The 12,123-nt window shown below is 38.1% G+C and overlaps 1 long non-coding RNA gene across 1 annotated transcript in view; it reads right to left on the minus strand.

Moving 5' to 3' along the window:
• LOC142058717 (uncharacterized) overlaps positions 1-12,123 on the minus strand; it is a 57,258-nt gene that overhangs the window by 18,421 nt on the left and 26,714 nt on the right. Inside the window, exons 4-5 of the long non-coding RNA XR_012661091.1 lie at positions 10,462-10,578; positions 564-664 (exon numbers count right to left, since the gene is read on the minus strand). This is a non-coding gene — a long non-coding RNA (uncharacterized LOC142058717). The remainder of the gene's footprint in view (positions 1-563; positions 665-10,461; positions 10,579-12,123) is intronic.

A 12,123-nucleotide genomic window follows, 5' to 3' on the forward strand; every position in this document is an offset into this window, starting at 1 on the left:
GTTCATTAGAAATGTGCTGAGGAAGTCCAACACTATCAGGTTTGTAATTCCCATCACATGAGCTGGATTTTGCTAATGCCTCACAAACTGACTTGCACACAGCCCTCCCCATGTTCCCTATTCTAGATCCCTAAAACAAGTGTGAGACTATGCGCCTCAAGCACATGGAGCCAAGTGACTATTTTAAGGCGAAAAACACCACCATGGGTCCACCAGGTTATTCAACCGGGATAAATGTTTCTATATGTAATGAAGCATGAATATTACACTAGTCCATACAAGGCTGCCCTTGGGTCAGTAAGCAGCACATAAAGGGAATCTAACCCAGTATGCTAAGGTGATGATCAAAACCAACCTGAAAGTACCAGGGGAAACCCAAGCTGCACATGATCCTTCAAACTTCATAGAAGAGTGATTTGTTCTTAAAAGAATTTAATTAAACAAACAGGTTTTGGCAGACGATCAAGTATGATACATGCAAAGGATGGAAAAGAGTTGTACAACTGATAGGGCTAAGAGGAAAGCAACACCACCTTTTTAAAAAAAGATTTAAACGCTCATACCATTGGCAAGAAAAAGCTATAAAAATTTGGCTGCTCTTTCAGATGCATTCCATTTCCTTTCATCTGGAGTGAGCTCTCCTCAGGCTCCCATGGAAAAGCAGCTTTTTATTGGACAGGAATAAAAACAAATAAACTGTGAAAGTAATATAAAATTCAGCTCCTTTTAAAATCTCGAAATAAAACCTCCCTTCCTCCACCCACCAAACCTTGACAGGCAAGAACTACGTAATTTTGGGTAATATTAAGCTCAGCGAATGAGCAATTTTGGGGAAAACATCTTTCTCTTACCTTCCAGAACCATGTTTCAGGCTACCTTTATGAAAATGAGGGGGTGATAAAAAAAAACCAAACAAGTCAGCTTTGTGCAGCCAAATTGAAATATACTCCAAGGTCAGTATGGAGACTCTGCGCCCGAGTCATAAGTGAACTGGGACTTCACTATCCTTCACCTGTGCTATATGCCTTATAGCACAGCATGGAAATTATCTGTGCTGTACATGTTAAACTGGTCTCTCTGTTACTATACATAGTTGTGCTTTATAAATGAAAATTTAGACTCAGAAAACACAAGATCTGTGTGTTCATTCTACTACAAACAGTATTAATTTTTTAAAACAAACTCCCTAAAACAGCATCCATACTCTGTTAAAAAAAAATCTGTAAGATCACCTGAAATCTCACATATTTTCTGGAGTTGCTCCTGTTGCTTTTTTTCTTATTGAGATTGTTCCCTATAGTACTAGAATTTGTTTACAGTTCTAAATACTTTTTTCTTACTGTATTCTTTCTGTGAAAAAGACAATATTACTTAGCACCATGTGCTACCTTTTGCTACTGTCTGCAGAGATTTCTCTGTCCACTCAGGCACCCACTTCCACAGGAGTACGTTATTCTTTATCCCTTGGTTTCTCCAAAACAACAAAAGCAACAACAAAAATATTATCCACATCAGAGATGTGATAGTGCAGCTCTGAAGAAAAATCCATGTCAATAAGCAAGGATTAGACATACTGTACCTTTGGACTAGAAAAAGACTGCCAAAGCATCCCTGCCACAAAGAAAATGAGCTACATTTTCAGATGATGCCATGCCTCCATTTGACTATGGAATGTAGAGGAGGGTGCTCCATCATCACTGATACTTATTTCCATGGGATCGAAATGACAACTAACAGCCAGTGGGAAATGAAGAACCACGTGTTTAATTGCCCACCTCTGCTCGTACCTACATCATGCTAAAAATGCTGAAGGACATGACAGCCTTGTCTACATTCCTGTATATAATCCCCAAATCCTGCAGTCATCAAGGACAAGCTTGCTGAAAAATGAGTTTAGCCAAGTCAAATGTCTTTCCAAGCATGGATGTGGCCGTATGGTTTTCCATGTGATACACCTAAAACTTAAATTTTCATCTGAGGTACTTTAAGACACAAACAAATAAATGTATGAATTTTCTAACTGATGTGCCTGAAGGATTCTATCATTATTAGTAATATTATTGTCCCCAACAAATAACTTACCTTCTTATATACATCTTTGTAAATTAATTTGTAAACTAATGAACAAAAATCTGATTCCAGAGCTCAGGCTCCCCATGCGGCATTTTCTGTAAAGGAAACTCACAGAAGCATCACTAGTCTGACTGGCCTGTTTACGGCACAGCAAGATTTTGGACTTGAGCACTTACTGCTGAAGATATTTTCCAGCACCTTAGGGCTCTGCAGTCTGTGCAGGGCATTAACAAATCACACTGCTCTTTCTTTAAACCCAAGTAATATCTTAGACCTAATTTACCCTTGTTTTACATACACGTAAGTGACAATAAGGCGTGTATCACCTGATAAAAAGATCCTAGAGTGAGTTGTGGAAATAGAGTTAGGAAAGAAGAACTGCTGAAAAATATGAGGAAGGAATAATGACACTAGGGGTCTTCTTGGATTTCAAGAAGTAAGGAGGATATTGGGAAGGAAAGAAAACAAGTGGTAGAAAAGCAACGCTGAGAGCACTTGACAGTGAGAAGTAGGTATTGGATATGCACTGTATTTGATATTGAAGGAGTATTTAAAGCTGTATTTGCTCTGTAAAGAACATGAAAACCACAGAAGAGATGTGGATCTATCTAATTTAAACAGTCATCATTAAAAGAGATGCTGAAATGAATTGCAAAATACATAAAGTCAGTACTAATGTAGGACACACATTCAATTAATCTTACCTATCTCATTACTAAGGCTTGTAGCAGGTGACTTTGTGAAGACTGAAGCAAGAGTACTTCACATTGCCTAATCTCAGCTGCAGCCCTCAAGCATTCTTCTCCTATAATCATGGTTTGCTGTGGGAGGATGTGGGGGCTGTAATTGTCCTACTGAGGGCTTTTGATGCGTGATTATATTTCAGATATCTAGGACGGCAATTCTGTAAAGTTTGCTTTGACTTATCATTACTTTAAAAAGAAAACAAAGCACTTAGAACACTGCCAAAAAAATTGTGAAGATGTCTGCTCCTAAAAAGAGGCACTGCAAAAGGAAAGGATCATTTTTACTTTCTTCATGTAATTTTAAATAACATTAAAAATACCAAGTAAATACAGTGAATTTTACAGAAGTCTTGGATGCAGGGAATAACCTGCTATGAAAATTAAGCTGAAAAGTCAGTAGATTCTCTTTGACAGGAAGAGTTCAGGAAGTTTCTTTCCTACATCACCTTTTTTAGGTGGACTTTGCTAAAGCGACTGAAAAAAGAACTGTCACAAGATAACCACACTAGCCCTCTGCCAGAGGTTATAAACAGAGTAGCAAAACCAGACATACGCCTATTCCTCAGCTGTTGTTGTGCAAAGCCTAGTACACAAACAGGAATAGGATTGTTTTCACCTAAAGCTTTGAATGGTTTGGCCCAGATATGGTGAGGAGCAGAACTCAGTTATGAAATTTTAAACAAGTACATCTACTAGAGCTTTCATCTCTGAGCCCTCAGTCTGACCTGAGCACTTAGGTAATGAGCAGCGGGTCCATAACAACATGATTTTGCTCTTAATGTCATAGAGTTATGTAGTCTGTTGTTCTCAAATTGCATTTAAACACCTTAAAGGAAAAAAAAAATTTTTTAAAAAATCACAGGATCAGACACTATTTTGTTTACACTGCTAACACCATAGAAATCAATAAAGTTACTCCTCATTTTCAAGCAAAATCAGTCCCAAGCTATTTAAAATTCACATGATGTCCACAATTGAGCACCTTTTGTGAGATAAACAGATCAATAGATGACCTGAAAATGGTATTCAGGAATAGAAATCTTACTTGCAGAGCTGTCCTATTGTAAGTCTCTTCCTTCACTAACATTATGGAGCACCGCGACTACTTACTGTTTACACATAACTTTCTACAGTAAATGCTGAACTCACAAACCCACCTACTCACCACATGTAATTTGTAGTATACAAATGCCAAGCCACTTAAGGTGCCATTGTTTTTTCAGTAAGTGACATTTGTATGGTATCCCCACAATAGCATAAAGATCACTTCACCAGAACTCAGGGGTTATTTGCCAAAGAGAAAACAGCAGTGATTTGCAGTCAGAGAAATGCATTGTGCTCACTGGGAATATGATGTATGACACCATGATGCCTACCCAGTGGCACAGAAAAATATGCTAGTTTATTACAGTATTTAAAAAACATATGAGTGACTGTATTTTAAGGTTTCAAATGTTTACACTATACACAAAGGTGATATAAATATTCATAAACTCTATGTCTCCATTTTAAAGCCTCTACTCTGGCTATTTCTCTTACCAGAGACTACTGTTACAAAATTGAAACCAACCACTCTAGATGCAAATTCATACCAGTCAATACAGTTACCCATGTGTACCTTGAAGTTATTGTTTTGGTTTATTTTGTTCCCACTGTTTTGATGAGCATCAGGTAACTATCTGATGATATTATATATGTCATACGTATGTGTTCCAAATTAAATCTGTACAAAAAATCCTTTAGATTAAACTTTGGAAGAGGAAATGAAGTTGCATTCTTGGGCTTCTTCAATACAAGACTCGTCCTTTTTGGAAATGTTCATAAAGCAGTCAGATAGCTCAAGATAATGCCATATGTTCAAACTGAAAAAACAGTTCTTCCCCAAAGAGGCATGTCAGGACCACTGGTGCTGGAGAAGGAAGAAATACTTGATTCACTGCCAGCATCTGAACTCTCAGAACACTGCTGATAGGGCTCTGAGAACTGACCTCAACACCAGAGCAGCTATTTCTTTTTGTTAACTTGTTCATAGCTTCCCAACTTTTCAACTCAAAACACCATTATGAAATTTTAGTATTCCCATCTTTCAGTCTGGCTACACCTTTTCCCCCACCAGAAGTGGCATGAGTGATATTCGTAGTTTTACTGCACATTTATAACATTCATTTTGTAGCATTAGCTTGAGTATCTGCGACCATGAGTGTGCATGCACTTAGATTTAATGAATGAGCTAAGTTTCTTATTTATAATTCATTAACCCTTTAAAACATTTCAGCACATAGTTTTCATGGATTTAGGGATCCTGGATGGAAGCCTTTAAACATCTTTAATCTTTCAACACAATATTGTGATCCATAAAGCTCCTTTTTCATCCAAAACTTCTATTACCTTCAGCTGACATCCTGATACTGCAAATACTTGAGGGGCATAGAACTGACTGCTGTACCCATTTAAGGTGCGAAGAGTTTAGACCACAGCAGTTCAGGAGAATGAATGTTTTTTAAAATAAATAAATAAATAAATAATCACATAGTGGCAAATTTTTTTTGCCTGCAGTTGCAATCCTACCCCATCCATTTCTGCTGCTGGCTAGTAAAAGACTGTAGCAAGGATCCTCAATTTTTTTGTCTGTTGTTCTTTCTTTTCTGATATCTTAAAACTCTGAGGACTGGTCTACTTTTAAAGACTGTATAGCTCTAGGTCATTTAAGAGTGTCACTTCTTTTATCCTAATGATAAATACGTATCACAAGTAGACGCTCTCATATTGTAAAAAGCACCTCACACTGGTAGCTTATTTGGCTTGCCGACACGGACTCTCAATATGGCACTTGAGAGCTTAGTTCATGGTCAAAGAACAGAACACATTGAATTAACTCTAGGCATACAGCAGGCTATGTTATTCTAAAATTTCTCAAATAGCAGACTGAAACTCTTCCATTCACAGAGCATACAGTTGAAATCAACAAGTAATAGTTTTTCTTCAAATACAGTACATTTTCTTAACCAAAGTAACACACTCCCATTCATAAGGGTACCGATAACTACCATTTGTGGAGCACCCTCTATTAAAGTATCTTCCTAGTATCACACACAGACCCATCAAGTCTGTCAGCTTAACATTAATCCTGCTTCAGAACAAACACATATCATATATTTTCAGTCTTGACTGGCAGGCTAAACACAGGCCACTAAACTAAAAGGCATAAGACTGCATCTGATCCACATGGAGAAACTCTAAATTCTCAGCACAGCTGATTACATTACACTGTGCTAGAGTTACTTCTCCTACGCCATAAAGCTTCTGCTTCCAGCTAAAAGCACATTTGTTATTAATTTTTTCCAAGACATCTCCTGGGAGAAAACAACCCTTTCTTTCTGTTTAGATTTTTAATTTTAAATTAAAAACAACCAAGCAACAAAACCAAGATAGGAGATACACATTTGACCGTGTTTAGATATAAGTGAAATTTATGCTTTCTAACTCAGGGCAGGATACAAAATCTCTTAAGTGCTATGAAAGAGACTGCCAGAGCACTGTATTTTTAAATGTCATTTTGACATCCCTTATTTGATGGCATCCCCTCAAAAACAATGGTGCGTTAAATTAGCGTTAAATTCTTACCAAAAGGTAAGAACTGTGGATTAGAATCTATTATCAGGGTTTAGATATCCTTGGCAGTGTTACTAGCATTAAAAACCCTTTTATATATCCATAAACCATCATGAGCTTTGAAGGTAAGGGAACAGTACACAGAACTACATCTCTGCTTCCCTGGCCCCAAGGATGCTGTTGGCATCTGGATTTGACCTGAGGTTTGAGCAGCAAGAAATCCCTTCAGAATCTCATCCACCTTCTCCTCTTCAGCTCCTTTTGGATTTGTTTTGGTGTCCACAAAAATATATTAAAATCTGGCATTTACTGTTTAAGCAAGTTCATGAAGCCTTTCAAAACAGCCTTCTGTTTCTCTCTCTCTTTACTGTTTGATAATCTGTGCTGATATAGCCACACTGTAGATATGGCAGAAAACCTCTTTGAGGCTTAAGCAGGCCCCTCACCTGCATCACTGCTTTGAGATGCTGCTTAGAGTTCCGCCTCAGCCCCACAGAGAATATTCTCCACCCCACCCCCCGTGTTATGGGGAGAATGTCAAAGGGTTTTGTGATAAACAAGTGTGGGTGGGAGCCTGGGGCTCTCCTCTTCGCTCCCAAGATACAGACAAAATCTGTAGCCAGCTTGCATGCAAAATTAAAAACATGTTATTAAAATATTTCTTACAGGCTACATCTGTTCTCAACACCCACAGCCTTGCTCCTGCCTACTGATGTGAGTGTTACAGCTTTAGACAGAAACCAATGTGGGGAGGAGGGCCAGTAAGGTTAATGACAGTTAGCTTTTATTATTCAGGTTGAATATGGCCAAAGTTGAGAACCTCTCTTTGCATAATGGTGAGGTATCTTTGTATGTACCCTCATATCCAGTTTTAATAAATAAGCAAGCTCAGCCTGCTGTAGTAGACAAGTTCATTACACCAGAAGAGAACTGTCACATGAGCTTTAGTGACTCTTCCAAGCCCATGCAGCGCCTTCAGCAAAAATTATTGGGTTTGCCATTTCTTACTGATGCTGTTTGATGTATTCAAGAGGGCTGAATGGTTTATGTGCTAGGATAACTCTGACATTAAACAGGTCTGAACTTTTAAATCTGTCAATGATCGAACTAAAACTTCCTGTAGCTCTGCTTCTTAGACATATTCCACTGTTTAGACACCAGTGTGGTGTCTAAACACGCCAGTCAAGTTTTCCAGTTGCCCAGGCAGTAGTACAATTATTAGAAAGTTAATTCCAGAACCACTGTACTGAAATTGTTTCTAACAGCTATTAACCTATGTAAATGTTTGTTGTCAGCTTGGATTCCTTACAGCTGTTGAATACGTAGTATGTACTTTGTAAACCATGTTGACTGAATTTTATAGCCAGCTGTGAACTGGAAAAATGCCAAGGGGTGTTGTTAAAGTGTACAGGACACCACAGTGTCATTTTTAAAGTTTCCTAGAACTCCTGCTATTTACATAATTAAATTTGAACTTCTTTCATTCTGGTACTTTTATTATTTACATAATAATTAAAACTGGTGCTTTCTCAGGTGCACTGGTTTGAGAACATAGGAAATAAAAAGCAGTGTAAGTCTTCAGTCCAATAGTCCATTTCACTAACAGTTTCTATTAATGCTGAAATGAAAAAGTTACAACAATCTGGACAGTTGTAATTAAACATCTTCTTTGAGGTTCTTTGTCAGGAAAATAACAGAGTTTGAAAGCAAGATGAAATACAACAGGGGGAATACAGGGTAAAAGCAGATGTCATCATTTTAACAAAACATCCAAGTTTATATATATTTTTCCCACACACAACTCAAATGGAAAAAGCGGCGGATTTTTCCCCACATCCTAGATACTTGAGGTTGCCCCGGCTTCATGTGGGAGGTTGGACTTGCTCTCTCTACCAACCTAATTATTCTAATCTCCTTGGCAATGCACTTCAAAGTGCCTAGAAACTGCAGGATAACAAAGGATTCATATGACTGAAGTACCTTTTCTACAGTAAGAAGTTTGCTTCATGACTCTACAACTTAATTTCACTTGTTCACACGCAGATTCTACTGTAGAAACAGGGTGACAGCAGAAGCCACGCTTACGTGTTTTGGCATAGCAACTACAGTGGGCAGTCAGCTGGGACCCTGCTTCAAGGGGTCATTATAATGTAGGGAATATTAGCCTACAGACCAGTTGCAAACTGAAAGTACTTGCACCACGAGATGAACCACTGCTTAAAATCTGAGACAAAGTGCCAGAATGAAGATACGCTCGCTGAGAAATAGCCTCCTGTGTTCAGGATCATACTGTCAAAGAAAATGGATGTGAGCAAATAGCAAGCGATTGTCAAAGATTATGTGATTACATGGATTTATCCATTTTTTACATTAAGGACATTTTCCCACAATGTAGAAGAACCTTAGCCATGCCAACCCCCTTTTCTAGAGTGTTTCCTTATACTATGAGGTCTTGATATTCACAAGGAACACCAACACAAATTCAGAAGAGCAACTGCAGTTAAAGACAGAGCAAAACCAGGAGGTAAGAGCAGTTTCATTGTTGCCTAGCTGAACAAAAGTCACCTGACAGAAATACATTTCTTATTTTTCTTATCTTGCTGCAAAGAATTCAGTTTATTTTATTACTCTGAATGTGCACAAGGGTAACTAACTCCAGTAACATCAGTTGCGTTATTCTGGCATGAACCCAGTGTAAGCAAAAGCAAAATTTAGTCTCTTGTTTGTTCTTTATAAGGCTCCCGACCCTTAAAGCATCAGACTGTTTGGAAACAATCCCATAGCCTTCAAGTTCGGAAGGCAAAAAATCTGACTTATATAAAAAAATGTAAGTATGCCAACTAAATTTGGTATTGCTTTATACGTTGACTTAAAAAGATGCAGAAACATTTCTTTTAGAAGTTTATAGGGCCTAGCAAGAAAGCACTCTTGGTGGGTGTATTCTGCTACTGAATCTGCTACTTCTCTCCATTACTTTTGGGCAAACTGCCTTTTTTTTTTTTCCCTGAAATGGAAACCACAGTTCTTGACTAACTGCTTCATGGAAGGATTAAGAGTTTTGATAGCTATTATCAAGAGCTGGATTTTATGATAGATAAGAAAACATTTCTTCCTGAGGTTTCTTAAAGCACGGCTGTTACGAAAATAATATAAAGTCATCCTGTGTGTCACGGGAAGCTCAGCACAAGATACATTACATATTTTGCAGTCTAAAAGTAGCACAAGAGTTGTTGGTTTTGAAGTAAGGACCCGGAGAGAGGGACAAGCAGATCTCCTTTGGTAAAAGTTTCCCCCCATGCTGCCAATCATTGCCTTAAATTCCTTTTCCAGCTTTATCTCTTGATCAGATCTCTTTATATAACAAATAGGAAGTGACAGCAATGGCACCAGTGATGGATGGAGTATAAATGATCCACAAAGCCTCCCTGTTTCTCTCTGGGGACTGGGCTGATTGACAAAGGTCAAATTCGCATTTATAGTCATATTCCATTTGTGGGGCTTGAAAACATGAGAGATCAGTCATAAAACTTAATACCAGATCTTTTTTCTTCCTCTTTTTTCAAAGGAAACGGGTAATTTGGTAACTGATGGTTCTGACTGCAATCACTCATCTACCTGCTTACTTGAGCCTGTTTAGGCATTTGGACCCCAACTTCCCAAGTCTGACAGTGTACAGGAAATGTCTCTAGAACACAGACATCTTCTCAGATGTGGATCCCCTACCTTGCTGCCCCTGCTAAAACTGAAACTGCAGAGATCAATCACCTCAACTAAGAGAACACTACCAGTTTCCTTCATCCTCTCAGCTGTTTTGTGCACTTCTGTATAAACATACATCTTATGGATATTTTGGCTAAAAAAATTTCTTACAGAAACAGTAGAAACCCACTATTAGCAGAATAGTCTTTACAAGAGAAATAAAAAATTGATTTTAAAAAGTACGTGAAATATTTAAAGCAAGAAAAACAGCACACCTGAACATCCCAGTGACATTGGAGAAAACACTATCTTCTAATTTCATTTAACTCACCACTGTAAAGTTCTTCTCTTCAAATGGCATGGACAAAGCACCCTGGCTATCAGCTGCTCCGCATTTCAGCGATATGCAGAATAGTCCTGGTACAGCAGAGGAGAATTGCCACACAACCTGCAATATTTGATAATGTACCAACTTCAGGAATCAAACAACATCAGTAAGCTTTATGCAGAGAGATTTCCCCATACTGTGACAGGGATGACATCTCTATTTCTAAACACAAAGGTAAGAAGTTCTAATAGATATTACTCAGTAAACATCAGTGCTACAGTTAGTCTCTAGTAAACCAGGTTCTTGTTTTACCAAAGGGTTCTGAGCTACCTATCAAAAAAAACCTGTCAAGCAAATGGCTTTAAGAGTGGTTCCTATTAAATTTCGCTAAAAGTCTCCTGCACTGTGTGGCACATGATTGCTCTGCATTATGCATGGCAGCTACATCAGTTACCAGAACAAGGCTGTGGGAGACACTGAATTAGCTACTGTGCGCTGAGAGTTCTGTATGGGCACTAAAACCTTAACCAACAGAATCATGAAGTGCTGTGCTAACAGACCTAGCCAAGAACTTGAACTGCTGCAAGAACAGAGCAGTTAAACATTGCTCTGCAACTATGCAGTCACTTTAGTGGCAATGACTTTTGTCACCTGCTATAATTTATTCAGAAAATACAAAAGAAGCAAGAAGATAACAGTCCATATTAATAGCTATTCAAGATGTCTTGATTTAAACACTTGTTATTTTTAAGAAGTTCCTCAGCACTGCTACTGACTGCAGTTATTAGGACCTTAGTTTTCTAGTTGGAATGCAGTATCTTCTAGCCTAATAGTCACTCACAAAAAGCTCACGCACTTGATAAGGGCTGTAGCATTCTTCCCATATCACATATCATCAATACTATTCAAGCCTCTGAAGCTGCTATATATTACTAACATATAGTGATAAACCAAAGCTAATGAAAACAAGTCATTGTGTTTCTATTTACTTGAAGTACATTAGGCTCTTACAATAGCAAGCCCTACACAAACATGGTTTTGAAATTAGAGAATTTAAATTTTTGAGAGAAAAGTCTTAATTAGCTTTGCTACATTTTTCTTTTGAAAAGTCTCAGCATATCACTAGAGAACCTCCTTCACATAGGCAAAATTGGAAGTAAAAGGTGAAGCAACTGATGTAAGATCATAACTGTATCAGAATACCGGATACTTCATGAGATCAGCTGTTTCCCTCACATTTTCACCTCTATGTGATGCAGTTAAAGTCAGAGTGGACTGCTTACAGTCCTGAGAAGTCATATAGGGACATATACTATTATGAAGGAAAAGGCAGCCAACAGAACCACAACTAGGTATTAAAGTCCTGCAATAACTGTGAACGTCCAAAGAACTTGGACAGAAGTGATCAAACACAGGACACATGCAGAGGCCACACCTCACCCAGATCTGCCTGGGCCAGCTCAACACTCACACACCAGCCAAACAGCTGATTTTAAGAAAAGATGTGCACTTGCTTCTAAAAAAAGCTAGTCTTGCCACAAATCTTTAGTTGTGAATAGAGAAGTTACTTAGAGTTTGAACTAGCATTTGTACAGCCCCACAAAGACTTCTATGAAAACCAGTATCTGAGAATAGTAACAAGATGTAAAATTTCTTTTCAAGAAG

The sequence above is a fragment of the Phalacrocorax aristotelis genome, chromosome 6, assembly GCF_949628215.1.
Source record: "Phalacrocorax aristotelis chromosome 6, bGulAri2.1, whole genome shotgun sequence".
Taxonomy (NCBI): domain Eukaryota; kingdom Metazoa; phylum Chordata; class Aves; order Suliformes; family Phalacrocoracidae; genus Phalacrocorax; species Phalacrocorax aristotelis.